Raw genomic sequence first — 387 nt, forward strand, 5'->3', positions numbered from 1 at the left:
ACACACATACTACTACTACTACTACTACTAGACAACTTTAACTACTACTGTAAAAAAAACAATACGTACACATACACACACACATACATACATACATACGTAACTACCCCTTGAAACACAATGAATTTTTGTTGAGGGCGGGGGGGGGAAGCCCTGCCCCCCTTCCCTTTCCTCCCCTATATGCGCGTTGAACTTTCGTAATGGGAAACCCAAAAATAGAGAGGTTTTTTTTCGTTGTTGTTGTTGTTGTTGGAAAAAGGAAAAAAGGTGATGAAAAGACCACCCCCCCCCATACACATAGCTTATTTTTTCGGGGAACAAGGGGCATGCGTTGGCGGCGCCCCCGTAATGCTCAACAAGCCGCCTTCCCCCCCCCCCCCCCCCCCA

This window comes from Exserohilum turcica (genome assembly GCF_000359705.1).
Source record: "Exserohilum turcica Et28A unplaced genomic scaffold SETTUscaffold_11, whole genome shotgun sequence".
Classification (NCBI taxonomy): domain Eukaryota; kingdom Fungi; phylum Ascomycota; class Dothideomycetes; order Pleosporales; family Pleosporaceae; genus Exserohilum; species Exserohilum turcicum.